The sequence below is a fragment of the Pogoniulus pusillus genome, chromosome 2 (genome assembly GCF_015220805.1).
Source record: "Pogoniulus pusillus isolate bPogPus1 chromosome 2, bPogPus1.pri, whole genome shotgun sequence".
Classification (NCBI taxonomy): domain Eukaryota; kingdom Metazoa; phylum Chordata; class Aves; order Piciformes; family Lybiidae; genus Pogoniulus; species Pogoniulus pusillus.
Window position 1 is genome coordinate 29,558,919 of NC_087265.1, and position 14,272 is coordinate 29,573,190.

A 14,272-nucleotide genomic window follows, 5' to 3' on the forward strand; every position below is an offset into this window, starting at 1 on the left:
AGTCATGCCACAAGAGGCCCTTCAATCAAAACAGTTATATTCATCACAGACTGCAGGATTTTCAGCATTAATGGATAACCACCAGCTGCAGCTGCACAGTTATAAAATGCATAGTCATCACATCCAGATGTTCCAGTAAATAAAGTTCAGCTCTGCTGCCATCTAGAGAGAGACTTCAAATTAAAAAAATAAACAACTAAACAAATCTACTTTTCACTTCCAAACGCGTTATTTAATAGAGTCTCCCCATGATTTACAAACCAGTTTTCACCAAACAGATATTATCTCAAAGGTATTACCTCAGCATCTTAGAAGCTTCGGGGAAAGCCAGGCCCAAGTGCCAGGTTGCTTAAAGGTATGTAGATGTTGGCACGCTGAGTGATGTCTGAGCCTGTGGAAATCCTCAGCTGGGAATTAGCTGCTCACGTTTCCTCTTCAATGCACACGAGGAGTTAAGTCATACATAGACGCCCCTCAGAAGCCAGATGAGCTGCCAAAAGTGTAAAGGAGAGTCTAAATTTCTACCATGAATATCTTAAACACCTCTGCTTGAGTCCCATGAACATCTAATGCCAAATGGTTGTATTGTGCTTTGATGCCTGCTTCAGACCTTGCATTTCCACTTCCAGGAAGTTCTAACCAGAAGTCTCCAAAGGGAGGACACTCTCTCTGCATAAGAATGAATCTCTGCAGATCAAAGTTGTGCATTTTGAAAGGGCTTACACCTCAGAAGCACAGTGAAGACTGTAACTCTGTAAGACTGCTGATCTGCATTCAACGACTGCATGTCCAGTAAGTATCAAACACTACACTGCCTTAGAGCCTACGTGAACATGGCATTTAATATGCAGGAAACTGAATATGGTACAAAAATAGCTATTAGCCTGCAGATTCACAGAATCATTGAGGCTGGAAATGACCTCCAAGATCATCAAGTCCAGCTGGTGACCCAACACCACAACATCAGCTAAGCCATGCCACCAAGTGCCACATCCAGCCTTTTCTTAAAGACTTCCAGGGGTGCTGACTCCACCACCTCCCTGGGCAGTCCATTCCAGTGCTTAGTCACCCATTCTGTAAGAAAGTGCTTCCTAATATCCAACCTAAACCTCCCCTGGCACAGCTTCAGACCGTGCCCTCCGGTCCTGTCACTGGTTGCCTGGAAGAAGAGCCTGACCCCCACCTGACTACAACTTCCTTTTGCGTAGCTGTAGAGAGCGAAAGTCTCCTCCAGGTTAAAGACCCTCAGGTCCCTCAGCCTCTCCTCGCCACACTTTCTCTCCAACCCCCTCACCAGTCTCCTCACTCTCCTCTGCACCCTCTCCACCACCTCAAAATCCTTGAAGTGAGAGGCCCAGAACTGGACAGTGCTTAAGGCGTTCCTGCAGAGCGTTCTCCCTGTGGAGGGCTGAGGAAGCTGCCAACTGATCTAAACCACCTCCGAATGCTAAAGTACTTCAGCGCCTGGCTGTGCAGCCTGCTTCACTGTGAGAGCAACCTGAGCACCAGAATGCAACACCAAACTCACACAGCCCCTCTGAAGTGCTCCACAGGCCGCATGGCAGCGCACTCCGAACCGCTCTGCAAAAGGAGCGGGCCTGGCTGCGGGCCCCGGCCCAGCCGAGGGGCAGAGCCGCTCCTGGGGGCAGCACCTCTGCCCCCGGCCTCAGGGCGCCGCCGAAGGAAAGCAGCGGCTGCGCGCTGAGCGCCTGAGAAGGGCTCAGGCAAAGCTGGTGCTGCGCCGCGGGACGAAGAGAGCAGGGGGAGAGGCGGGAGAGAGCTCAGATGTCATTCCTGGAAACCAGTCACAAGGCTTTGAGTGCAGTATTTTGTCCCAACATTGCTCGGAAGAGATGATGCCGTGAGACTTCCTACTCAGCAGAGGTGTCACAACACCGCAACTCCCTCTCGCGTCTGTGGGCCGCAAGTGGATTCGCACCCTCACCTCTTGCTGGTGTATTTATTAGATAGTGCTACACCGGAACAATTCCTCACAAACCAGCAAGAGACTGAGGTGCTTTGTGCATTTAATCTTTTGATAGCTCAACCTTTCTCTGATCTCTAATTGGGCAAACTTGTTAGATTCTGTCATGTGAAGATGGTAAGCACACATACACTGCACTACACACAGAAATGAAGTTGCTTACCCTAAGTCTTCTGCCTAAGAGTGCGACAAGCAGAAAGAGAGAAGAAGCTGGTCAGGCTCCATCTTTTCCAGTTAGATCAACTTTTCAGGCTCTGACATTTGCACGACTGTAATTCTGCATCTTAAAGAGTAATTTGTGACATCACTGTAGGTACAGAGATTGCAGCAGGACTGCCCAGAGTTGCATAAAGCTGTCCTGATAGACCGAGCAAGGCTGTCAGAGGAGGAAAGAGCTGCCCAGCTGGAGCAACAGTGCACACAGCTGAAAGCTGAGCTGGGTATGACAATGACTTCTCATCACAGTATTCTAGTTCTTCTCTCACTACATCCACAGTGAGAGCAAGCGATCACCAAGCTCCTCTGGACCTGTGGCACATGTCAGCAGGAATAGGAGAGCAGCTTGAGAGATGATGAAATGTTAAAGGCCTTTAGTTTGCATGTGATGTTTGTAAAGCCTCTTTTTAAAATATAGATGTATTCTGTTAAACATCAGTATTAGGGCAAACATCTTGGACAAGCTCCTAGCTAATCTCATTTAGACACCCAGTCTGTTGACATCACTGCTTGTAAGGGAGCGAAACATCACTTAATGCACCCCAGGGCAGGGGGAAGCTCCATATCATCAAAATCCATTATTCCTAACCTGAAATCTGTTCCTTGTTCCAAAATAACTCCCAGTAACCATGGCCAAAACCTTATCATAACAACTGAGAGTCAAGGATGTTTGATGCCCTCAAGCAACCATAGAAGTGGTACACACAGGAGATGGGCATGATGGCATGCTTAATTTTAACATGAAATAAATAACAATCTGCAGAATGAGCTTTTGAAAGTATTTTTGCCAAAATACTGAAATTAAAGAAAACTCTTAAGAGAACAACAAGCTTATCTAAGTCATAATGCTACACATCTGTAGCATATTCAGTAATGTTAAATCAAATGTCACCTTTTAAAGTGACCAAACAAGTCCTAGTGTGCCCTGGTGTTATGTTGTCAGACTCCAGAATCTGTGTTATACTTTCAACAGTGGTGAAGAAGCAAAAGTAAATTGCAAGCAAGTATTGGTGAGGAAAATAGCTCAGTGAAGATCCGAACTGCTTGTGTGAGGCCTCTGGAATAGTTCCCACTTCAGAGGCAGAGTTTTTAATGTAAATAAATGGCACATGTAACCAAGACTACTAACCATCACATGTCTGGTTTATTTCTTTTACCATCTGGGGGTTGTGCTTTAGTATTCTATTGCAATATCATTGTGGTGGTGTGAATGCCTGCCCTGTAAAGCTAGAACTTAGCATAAAACAGGTGTGGCAGCACAAGTATTTCATGCAAAAGAGACAAGTAGATGGATTGGTGATCAATACTACAGACCTTAGAATCACAGAATCAATCAGGTTGGAAGAGACCTCCAAGATCATCTAATCCAACCTATCACCCTGTCGTGGAGGGCCTGTAGGTCCAAAAAGAGGTTTATTTATGCCTATGCCTGCCTGGACATGTTTTTCTGCCAGGACCCCTGGTTGTAAACAGGTTGTGTAAGCTCCCACACACCCAGCTCATGTCTCCCTGGGGTAAGTCCATGTGATCCCCATATTTGGGAAAGTCCAGGCAAATGCCTTTTGCCTATTATGGTAAGGTTTGGCTGAGTGCCAAACTGATTGGTCATTCTAGTGGCCAAGAGGCCATTAATCTTGGCCCACATTCAATAAATAGGGGTGCACAGGTAAACAAAGTGCTGAGCCGCTCAGACGCTACCTTGATAGCTCAGCTGCTCAGACCCCGGCTCGGACACCATTGCTCACACTCAGAGCCCCACTCGCAGCTCACCTGCCTGCGTACTTTAGATGCAGAACAAACTTAAGCCTGCCTACATATATATATATATATGGAGCCTATAGTCTCCTAAGCCAGCTGTGCACATCTGCACACCACTGTGTTATCACGACCAGATCCTGTATTGCTTGCATTTACCTACGGAGCACAGTCTCCCAGCAGCTGCGCACACCCTGCACGTCCGCTGACTATCACTGCCTCGTAAGCGCCACTGCCGCTGAGATAACCAGGAAGCAGACTCTGAATTGTCTGCACACACTGCCTGCTAGCTGTGAGAACCATGCCAGAGACAGCACGATATTCTCCTCCTATACCCAAGATCCTGCCAGCTGAGAATTCCTGGACAACACATCCAGAAGAAGCCAGCAGCACAAAGGCAGAGATTGCATCCCTTGCCAGAAGAAAAGGTCAGAGACCACTATTTCCCCAGCAACTGGGAAGATTTATCCTTTCCCCTCAAGCTGGGAGGATTCCAGCCTCAAAGTCCATGGGCAGAGATCCCCTGAAGTTTGGACACTAGGCATAGGCTGTGACATAGCTCTGGAGGGTGATTATTGATTAATAAGAGTTGTGAGTAAATGCTTTAATACCTCTGTAATATCTGTTGCCTCTGCCATAGAGCAGAATCAGTTTCAGCCCTCTCAGCTGGACAAATAATGTACAGACCCAGTGTGGCATTAAGCCACAGGGAAAACTCCTCTCTCTGTTTATAGTTTGAATGTTTGCTAGTTAATTAATAAGTTTCTGTACATATTTTATCCTAGAATGTTTTCATAACCGTGTAACAAATATTAATATAGAGTGGTTGGGGGTGGCGAGAGCCCAGAATATTGAGATTAATAAATATATATTTTTATATAATATTACCTCACCCCAATTAATTTCTTACCTCTGCCAAAACCAGCATAGGTAGCAGAATCCCCCTCCGCCACACACCCAGCCCTATCCAATTAACTAGGCCACAGCACTAAGTGCATCTGGTCTTTTCTTGAACACCTCCAGGGACAGTGACTCCACCACCTCCCTGGGCAGCCCATTCCAATGGGAAATCACTCTCTCTGAAGAACTTCCTCCTAACATCCAGTCTATACCTCCCCTGGCACAACTTGAGACTGTGTCCCCTTGTTCTGTTGCTGCTTGCCTGGGAGAAGAGACCGACTCCTACCTGGCTACAGCCTCCCTTCACATAGTTGTAGACAGCAATGAGGTCACCCCTGAGATCACCTCTTCTTCGGGCTAAACAACCCCAGCTCCCTCAGCCTCTCCTCATAGGGTTTGTGTTCCAGGTCTCGCACCAGCTTTGTTACCCTTCTTTGGACACATTCCAGTATCTCAACATCTCTCATGAACTGAGGGGCACAGAACTGGACACAGTACTCAAGGTGTGGCTTGACCAGTGCTGAGTACAGGGGCAGAATAACCTCATAACCTCCCTTGTCCTACTGGCCACACTGTTCCTGATACAGGCCAGTATGCCATTGGCTCTCTTGGCCACCTGGGCACACTGCTGGCTCATGTTCAGCTAGTACCTACCAGTACTTCCACATCCCTTTCTTCCTGGCTGCTCCCCAGCCACTCTGTTCCCAGTCTGTAGCACTGCTTGGGGTTGTTGTGGCCAAAGTGCAGGACCTTGCACTTGGCCTTGTTAAATCTCATCCCATTGGCCTCTGCCCACGCATCCAGCCTGTCAAGGTCCTCCAGCCTGCAGGGCTCTCCTACCCTCCAACTGATACCTGTCACAACAGAGGAAAATTAAAATATTCAGGAGAAACAGGAGGCTGAGCACCTTTTTTATTGCTTTTTGTGTCTTTTTTTTTTTAATAGAAAAAATCCAGCAGTAGGTGCAGCAGGTGCTGGCAGAGCTGACTGATACCTGTCACAACAGAGGAAAATTAAAATATCCAGGAGAAACAGGAGGCTGAGCACCTTTTTTATTGCTTTTTGTGTCTTTTTTTTTTTAATAGAAAAAATCCAGCAGTAGGTGCAGCAGGTGCTGGCAGAGCTGACTGGTGGCAGGAATAAACTGACCTACAACAAAGGAAAACTGCAAGTACCTCTCAGCATCTTATTTGTCAGCTCAAAACAGAACTTTGTGTTTTGCATTCATCTAAGAGAAGGACACTTAACCTCAGCTCTTCAGTACTTGGAGGGAAGTGCTTGTTTATCTTTTCTGCTTATTTACTTATGTAGTCTGCTTATTTACGTATGTAGTGTCAAGCACATAGACTAAGTGAGGTCTGGGTCAGTCATCCTCCATCCTGCTTATACACCTCTATGATTGGTGGTAATTAAGTTGCTTAATGTATGAACATAGCAGAATGGCTGAGAACCACCAAGAGCATTAAAACAAAATATACAAATGGAAAATGGGCTGAAAGATTACAAATATGGAAAACTGCTCACTTGCTTCTAAAACCAGAACAGAATCTGCAGTGAGAGAAAGCAAGAAAATGTATGCACTAAGCTGAGGAAGAGTGGTCTGCAGGACTGGGTATTGAGGTGGATGTGAACTGGTTGAAGGAGGAAGTTCTTCACAGAGAGAGTGATTTGCCATTGGAATGGGCTGCCCAGGGAGGTGGTGGAGTCACTGTCCCTGGAGGTGTTCAAGAAAAGCCTGGATGAGGCATTTAGTGCCATGGTCTAGTTGACTGGATAGGGCTGGGTGCTAGGTTGGATTAGATTATCTTGGAGGTCTCTTCCAACCTGGTTGATTCTAAGATTCTATGATTCTGTGACAAAAGTCAGAAAGTTGTGACAAATGAGACAGTCTAATTGGAGGCCTGTGTCTAGCAGGACTGCTCAGGGGCTGGTACTGAGATCAGTACTATTCAATGTATTCATCAGGAACCTGGATGAAGACACAAAGGGCACTGTCAGCAAGGCTGCTGATGACACCAAACGGGGAGCCGCTGACAGCCTCTCAGGCTGTGCTGCCATTCAGCTAGACCTAGACAGGCTGGAGAGCTGAGCAGAGAGAAACTGAATGAAAACCAACAAGGGCAAGTCTTGCATCTGGAAAAGAACAACCCCACAGACGAATATAGAATGGGAACTGATCTTTTGGAGAAGAGCACAGGGGAAATGGACCATGAGCCAGCAATGTGCCCTTCTGGACAAAAAGGCCAATGACATCTTGGGGTAGTTATAAGGGATGTGGTTATTAGCTCAAGAGAAGTTCTCCTATGCCTCTACTCTGCCCTGGTGAGGCTGCATTTGGAATTGTGTGTCCAGTTCTGAAATGTTTGTGTGAGTCCAGCACAGAGTTACAAACATGCTGAGGGAGTAGAACCTTTCCTCCCCTTGTGAGGAAAGGCTGAGGGAGCTGGGGCTCATCAGTTTGGAGGAGACTGTGGGTTAACCTCATTCATGTTTATAAACATGTGAAAGGCAGAGTTGGAAGGATGGAGCCAGGCTCTGCTCAGTGATGTCCAGTGGCAGGACAATGGGCAATGGGTGCAAGTTGAAACAGAGGAGGTTTCACGTAAACATAAGTAAAAACTTCACTGTGAGGGTGCCAGAGCCCTGGAGCAGGCTGCCAGAGAGGTTGTGGAGTCTCCTTCTCTGGAGACATTCAAAATCTACCTGAATGTGTTCCTGTGTGACCTACTCTAGGTGATCCTGTTCTGGCAGGGGTCGTGGACTCAATGAACTTTCAAGGTCCCTTCTAATCCCTAACATGTGATTCTGTGACAGAAGTAACTAAGACATCATATCTAGATCAAAGTGAGGTGAATTCTAATCTGGAATTATTTTAAATTGGAAACAATTCACTTGCTGCCTCTCCTGGTGTGGAATTTAGGGAAAAGAAAAACATTTGCTCTAGGCAGAGAAACACTATCCCATCACTTTGCTTCCACGTTCCAGACAAGATAATGCTTTCCCTTTCTTGCACTAAGCTAATTTGCTACATCTCTTAAACTGAAATGCAGAAGCTGAAGGAAGAACTGTAGACTCACATTTTGATAACAGTGATCTCTGCAAGTCTATTGCATAGAGACCAAATGCACTCAGGTGAAACAGAATTTTGAGAACTTCTAAACCCTCAGAATTAGGGTCAGAGTAACTAATGCTCACCTAGCCAACAGAAATCAGATTCAACGTCTTTCATGTATATCACAGCATTCTAATCTGCAGCTAGGAACAGAGCCTGAGTGCATCAACAGAAACATTAAAACTATGGAGACTCAATCTAACAGAGCTGTTTTTTCTGGACATCTAGAAGTTTGTGTCAGAGCTGAGAAGGATGCAGACCGAGATGCAAGTGTTAGTGAAAAGCCAACATGAAGTGCAAGTGCAGAACAGGCAGCTGGAGACCCATCTGGAAGCAAAGAGATGGCAAAGGTGGCAGCTGGAAAACACATGTCAGGTAAGGTGCCAACAGCATGACAGAACGGTGACATGTTCTGGAAGCATTTTTATGCAAGATCTATGGGGATGTAGAAGAGGTGGTAGAAAGTCTTTCATGAAATCAGTCAGAAGATATTCCTATAAATCTTACTGTGTCTGCTCCTAAAGCCCAAGTCACAACTTAATGTACAATCACTGTACACCCGACCCTGGGGAGACAAGATTGTTCTTTGAAATTACAAACTCTGAGCTGATAAAGATTGGGGAGTCTTTCTGTCATACTGCATTTTTTCATTTGTGCCAAGAAAAAACTGCTTAGAAATTAATGTTACTTCTGTCTAGAAACTGGAAAAAACATTCAGGCAGCTGAACTATAAAGAGACAGAAAAGAAACTGAAGGAAGCCAGTGTGGAGTCAGACCAGGTGGGACTAGCAAGCATTGGAATCATTGACTGAAGTAACAAGACAGTATTTCAATCTCAGAACCCTTTCAATGTCAGATACAAGTCTCTGTTAAAGAGTGGGGTGCATTCTTGGCCTCTGGAACTAAACCATGTTTATCATACATTGTTCAATAAGTTCAAAATTTAAAGTTTTAATATTTTCTGTGAATCACTTCAATTGAGTGAGGCTTTTACACAGGTTATTATTTTTATCGGCTCGGGGTATTTGTGTCACCAGCCAGAACAAAGTGTTGTGGCCAAGTAAATCACCCACTCCCAGCTGCTCTTGTGTCACTCTACATGTGACATCATGCAAAACCACATTTCCCAACCAACAAATCATTTGTCCTTGTACTGCCTAATCCTTGCACTGACTATACCACTATATAAAATATATATATAATCATTCAAGCTTACATGGTTTACTATAGTACCATGAGGTGAAAATCCAGAGTTTAAGTGTTCTACAGGGTATTAACCAGCGTAGGTGCCCTGGGCTGAGGACTTACATGCTTATCCATCCAACTACTGTTCTTTGCCTAGAGACTTTACCAGCAAGAGTCTTTCTACAGAATTCCTCAGGCAAAGTTAATCTTTCCTTATCTCTTCCCAGCAGTTTGTGGTACTCAGCATCCGTTTCCCCCCTTTTCTTCCCGACACCTGTTTTATGCTGTGCTGGGAACCCTGCTAAAAGAGAAGCAACTTTGTAGCGAACACCTCTCTGACATCCCTTCCACATCAATGGAAGAAGGCATTCTGGGGAACTCCTGCCCAGTACATAAAAGTGTGCTGGTCTGGTCCATCTTGCTCAAAACTTGGACCACAGCGTGCATCAACTGTTCTCTCTGCAGCTCTAATTACACTGTCTCGCCCAGGTCACAGCTAACCTGGAAGCAGCTCACTGTAGATTCAGATCTAAGCTGGACAGCCTGCAGCCAGAGAACCTTGAGATCAGCTCCAAAAAGGAGGTAAAGCAAGCCAGCACATTCATTTCTGAGAAGGAAACAAAGAAAACAGGTGGAGAAAGTATTTGGCAGCTCATTATCAGTCAATTTCAAACACCTCTTCAAGTTTCGTTTCCAACTCTTTAGCCAAAGGACTGATTTAAGCAATAAAGAGTATTACGGGGACAAACAAGTCAGCTACAGGGGACCGCTTCTGTACTTAGAAAAATTCTGTTGCCTATCTCATTTTTTTGGTGGCTTTACTTGTCTGAAGTCCAGCAGCTACCATATTGTCTTCTCTGCATTCGCATTTTTTTCAGTGGTTGTCCTTCCCCTCTCCCTCCCTTTTACAGACACCCTTCCAAAAGCCCTGCTTACCTTTTTGTGTAGATTTGTCAGCCTTCTCCATTACTGATGGTTGTTAGCAGCTGAGTAATTAGCTTTTTAAGATGTCTTAAAGAGCTAAAACTTTAATCTCATCCTTAATGACAACAATGATTCCCCAGTGATCAGCTTCACACAGCACCGCATGTTTTCCCAGGACAAAAAACAGGAGCTTCACACTCAGGCTTCTCTGGACAGCAGAGGAAAAACCCAGTCCCTTCAGCTCACCACCAGGAAAGTCTGTGTGAGCTGGGCAGGAAATGATCTCATTGGATGATTCCAGCTCGGGGAGACCAGGAGACTCCCGGGTGCTGGAGGAACTGGGAACCTTGCTTGATCTGATCTGGTTACATAAGTGGTTATCTCTGAGGCAGTCTCACAAATAAAGAGGGCCTCGCAATGGGTGTGTAAATCATAAACTCTGATTTGAATTAACTGGTGCCTCTCACCTCTTTCGACTCAGGTGCTTTGCATTGTGAAGCTGCCATCAACAATACTGATGGCAAAATGGTTACATTTTATTGTACTGTAAACTCTGCTCCTGAGGAGCTACATCTTCACTTTCATCACTTCGGCCCAAGGCCTGGCAGGTGCTATCAAAACAAAGCTCAGACAGGTTTGCAGAGGGGTCAGGTGAATTGCTGGAGACTGAGTCACATCTCTGTGGCGGGGTGCTGACGTGACTGGGCAGGGAAGAACTGGCACGACTGGCTGCTTCTAATGGTAGATGATCTGTGGGTCATCAGAGAACATAAGCCTTAGGCCATTTTAGGAGCACATCAGGAATTCATTAGGTGTGCAGTGTTACACCAGACATCACCTTGCCTTCACAAAAATTAGTGGAATCTGTTCAACCTATCCTAGTGGGGAAAGAGTAGTTGAAGCAGATGACTTTCATCATAACACATTAAAGATGATGACAACATGACCAGTTATCATGCTAAGGATCAGCTCATCCTCAGCATGGCTTACTTTTCTGTGTGGCTTCAGTATAGGTGGTGTGGCACTCAGCTCTGTTTGCCACCTCCTCTGAGACCAATGCTGTTCTTTACTTCTGTGGAAGCTGCACATTACTTGCATTACTTTTTTAGCTTAGTAGAGAGGGAAGTCTTGGAGAGGGGAGTCTAGAAGCCCAAAGACACGCTGGAATTAGCTCATTCTGCTCCTTCAGAAAACTGGTCCTAAACTGTAACTTAGGAGCTAGGACTCTGGATTTAAGTCAAAGAATCATAGAAAACAGCCGATAGGAAGAGAGCTCAAAGATCATCCAGTCCAATCTTCGACCCAGCCCTGAAGGGTCAACACTAAACCATGTTCACCAGCTCCACATGCTGCTTGAACACCCCCAGGGATGGTGACTCCACCACTGCCCTGGGCAGACCATTCCAAGGTTTGAGAACCCTCTGTGAATTATGTCCTAGCATCCAGGCTGCACCTCCTCTGACTTCATGGTCACATGACCCTCTCCTCGAAGCAAATGGCTCTTCTAAAGAACAAGGAGTGTCTGAGCACACTATTTAAGCTAATACACACCTAAGCTTCCTTACATGTGCTGCTTAGAAGCGTGGCTCCAGGTTTCTTCTGGTCACACTGGTTCCTTTAGAAATCAACTGCACTGTAAAGCTTGGCTTGGTATAAGCTGCATCTCTCTGCCTCCACAGTGTCCTCAAGCAAACAGTAGTTAACACTGTCAGGGAGTTTTGCTTGCTCCAGATAGGACTGCGGTGGAAGGTGTCTTTACAAATAACGATGTTGCTAAAGAACGCTGAGTAGCAAAAGAAAATGAATCACAATTCAGCCTTCTCTCTGCTGTACGCAAATCACAAAACCTCTGCTAGTGCCTCACCAGAGTCTTGCTGTAAATTAACAGGTGTAACAGATAGCAGAAACTGAACTTCTGAACATTTAGGGCAAAGCTTAATAGGCAACTGACAACTTCTGCCCCCAGAGAAATAGAAATGAAGAACCTAATTTAATGAATACTGAATGTGTGATGTGGTGCGGGGTACATGTAAAGTGCAAACGTGCAGTAGGCAGACCGTGAAGTCTGTAAATTCCAAGTATCTAAGGCAACAGAGAAAGAGAGAGGGAAATTTTTGTCCAGGAATTTCAGCTAAAAGGGGACCTACGCCTTCCAGCAGTTTGAGAGCCTCCACAGGCATTGTGCCCCATGGACTCGGCTTCATTTGAATGCAGTTTTACAGGACTCCTCCGTCTCCCTTGTGAACATTAACCTCTAATGACAGACCATTCTCCTTACACACTGAACTCAGACTGTGGAGTCACGACAGCTGAAAGTGTCTTCTCAAACTGCACTGCTTTTTTGAGAATGCTTCAGCAGGTCACCTAGCAAGGGACAAATGCTGGTGCCCTTTTGCCTGGGCAGGACAAAGCAGCAGCTGTGTTTGCATGAACTGTGCATTGACAGAGTAGCAGCCCCAACCACTCTTCTTCTTCTGTAGATATTATCAACCCATGATGTACCCCAAGGGCTAGTTCCTCATCCCTTCCTTGCTCCAGAGCCCCCTGCCGATGCAGTCACTTGATGTATTAAATCACAGGCTGTTGAGATGCCTGTGGCCATTCCTCTGGGTACTGTATTTGCACAGATACAGTGCAGGTTCAACACCTCCTACTGTTGCTTCTAAAGCTCTTTGGACTGCAGAGTAATGGTCAATGATTACTGTATCCCAGTGCCTTTTATCTCAGCACTGCTTCAAGTTTATGTCTGCTTCAGCCAGTGGCGCAGGATGAAAGAGCTGGTCCAGAAGTCCAGGATGCATTTTGGATTGATGTTTACTTCAGGTTTGCTCCAGTCTGATCTTGATGACCGAATGTTTACTAGTGATTGGAGCACTTCTGGAAGCCATCTTCTAGCTTGCTTTCATCTGAAAGGGAACTGCTTTGTCTGCTCAGAGCATGCTCTGCAGTGTGGAGCACAGTGTGGTGAGTGGCAGCTCACCCATTCCAGATGGCAGGAGTACACAACAGACAAGAACTTTCTTTCAACTTAGTGATTTTGGTGAAGCTGGCAGTCTAATACTGCTCCCACCTGTGGGGTCAGTAGCTGACCTTTACATTGCTAGGGTAGACCAAGCCATTGTCCCTGGGCTTGGTAGCTGCTAAGTCTCTCAAGGTAGTTACAGTAATATTTACAGTATTTAAAGATGACGTTTCTAAGCAGCCAAAAGATCAGTTGTTCTCCTGTCAACCTGTGGCTTTCAGCACATGTGGATGAGAACCAGCCTTCTAACAGCTGTCAGTGCTGGCATCACTAAGCACAACTGAAAAGCCTTAATTCAGCTTTTCAGACCATCAGAAGATGCTTTTAGGGTCAGTCTTGTAAGTATGCCTTAGTTTTTTATACAAAGCAGCTAACAAAATTATCATGGTTAAACAATTAACATTGGTTTGATAACACTCCATGTTACACTGGAACTATTACTAATTCTACTGATGAGGCTTGAGGAACATTCCCCCCACACCAATCTGACAGGTAAAGATGACTTCTTAAAGCTTTCCCAGAATTGTGGTGGCTGGATTTCAAGCTTTTCCTATCCTGTTTTTAGTTCCTGCACATTCCAGGTCTGGTCAGATGGGCTCTAAGCAGCATGATCTAGTTGAAGATGTCTAATTCAGTGTTTCTGCGGTGAACAGAGATGACCTTTAAAGGTCCCTTCAACCCAAACCAGCTTATGATCCCATGATTTTACATTTTAGTAAAACAGTCCTTTCTGTGAAGGAGGCTTAGGAAAGGTGGTGGGGTCCTCTGCCTGAGTGTTAAGTACTTGAGAGCATTTTTAAACCAAGCTTCAGTCAGGTTAGCCTAAAGATGAATATAGCACATGCCCAAATCAGCCCAAGAGAGATGTTCAATACTCCACGGACTATTTAGGCTTCACACTCGCAATCCCCTCTCTATCCTCCACTTTAAAACAATTTATAGGAAAGGCATCAGCATTCAGATTGTGTTTTCCTTTTGTATGAGCACTCAAGATCCATACCTCCTGGGTGTAAAACCTGAGCTGCATCAGAATTCTGGCAGCACTAGGGATCAGAAATGAAGTCATTTAGGGTAATGTCTTGATGATGCTCAGTTTTTAAGACAATTCTTGAAAAAAACCCACCACAACCTCCCTCTGTGTCAAGTCTATTTTAAATAATACACAAGCACTAGG

At 45.4% G+C, this 14,272-nt stretch overlaps 1 protein-coding gene across 2 annotated transcripts in view; it reads right to left on the minus strand.

Moving 5' to 3' along the window:
• The window catches only part of HECW2 (HECT, C2 and WW domain containing E3 ubiquitin protein ligase 2), a 199,592-nt gene extending 189,208 nt beyond the window's left edge, over nt 1–10,384 (minus strand). Inside the window, exons 1-3 of one of the 2 annotated variants that reach the window (XM_064158867.1) lie at nt 10,089–10,384; nt 5,510–5,709; nt 300–490 (exon numbers count right to left, since the gene is read on the minus strand). The gene's annotated coding sequence lies outside the window, so the exon portion shown is untranslated. The remainder of the gene's footprint in view (nt 1–299; nt 491–5,509; nt 5,710–10,088) is intronic. The other variant, XM_064158857.1, reaches the window with a different exon arrangement.
• Between the last annotated feature and the right edge of the window lie 3,888 nt (nt 10,385–14,272).